This window comes from Opisthorchis viverrini, assembly GCF_000715545.1.
Source record: "Opisthorchis viverrini unplaced genomic scaffold opera_v5_352, whole genome shotgun sequence".
Lineage (NCBI taxonomy): Eukaryota > Metazoa > Platyhelminthes > Trematoda > Opisthorchiida > Opisthorchiidae > Opisthorchis > Opisthorchis viverrini.
Window position 1 is genome coordinate 189,131 of NW_008752008.1, and position 1,459 is coordinate 190,589.

Sequence of the window (1,459 nt, forward strand, 5' to 3'; positions counted from 1 at the left end):
GTACAGTTTGGGGAGCCCAAAAATGGAGTAAATAAAATGTTCGGGGTGGATATGATAAGCGGTAGCCAATGTCACCTAATTAATGGCTCCAAGCCCGTGCCATCCGCCCATTTAATCATGTCTACGGGCCATACATTTAAGGATAAACATAGTGATATTATAAATCTCTGGTGGTATCCAAGCCTCTGAAACGACAATCACCGTACCAAGGTGGCTTTGGTTTACCGCAAGACATATGGTTTCCTGATGCGTATTATAGGCTACCTAGCCCTGTTGGATGAAGAGTGATCTGAGGACTTATGGTTTGAAAATAAACAGCCGTATCCCATATAATTAGCCCTGCTAACACTGATTTTGAAATTGCTGTGGCATATGGTGATGCAAACATGCAGATTTTTGGAGCTTGTTGGACACGAAAAATATACACAGTGGTAAGTTTGACGGACAGGGTCTGCAAACGTGACGCATATTACTCCAGGGTATGGTTTGGGAACGCCCTGCACCTTGGTGGAAAAGCTAAATTGCCTAGCATTTTTGCCTGTGGGAAATAGTTTGAGATGAATGTGCAATAGTCAGAAAGGTCTAGAAAAGGGGTGGATTGTGGAGAACCCAGGATTGTAAGGGAAAGCAGGAAGCCTGTGGGAATGGATTACTTCAAGCGCGACCTGAATGCCGGCTTATCGTCGAAGCAAAATGAGAATTATGTAGGTGTTTTGGTCACGGTTTTCTCAGTGAACTCTTATTACCGTGAACACGCGTCTGGGTAGTCGCTTGATAGCCTGATGCTCTTAGCCAAATCGGGAAAGCCAATGAATTTGCGAATTAGCTGATCTAACAAACACTGACGTGTACAGGTGTGTGATGTGCAGCCGAAAACGGGTTGTTTACAAAGCTCACGTAGGAATTTCTAGGTATGCCAAAAAATGATACCAAAAATAAAACCCATCTGTCAAGGGCAAATCTCAATGAAAACGGTTATTCCATTGGCAGTAGTGTGGTCCATTTGCGTTCAGGGCTGGTTCTTCCAAAATCTGTTCTTTGCAGTTGAGTAGTATAAGTCTTTTGTTACGGGTTAACTTGAAATCTTGTCAATAGCATCCTTTTGCGTCTCATCTAACGTGATTGCTGATACATTGCCGCTCTGCAATGTAAGTATGGGTTGCCCAGAAAAAACCGGGTGCATTCGTAGAGGTGTAGCAGATAATGAAAGGTAAGCACCGTGTTGATTCCGCCTGCGAATCAACGGTAACCAGCGGTAACTTTCCTTGTTTTCTGACTACTCATGAGTAATGTGACTCGCATCTGTTTATTATTACACCGTTTCGTTTCTTTGCTCGTTTTCTCCCTGTTTCGTCCCGACCTAAGGTCTGCTTATTCCTCAGTAACTGATGTCAATACTTAATTTGCCCGTCCGTCATTGCCTGCAAGTTCGTCTGGATTGCACCTATTCACGAGCGTC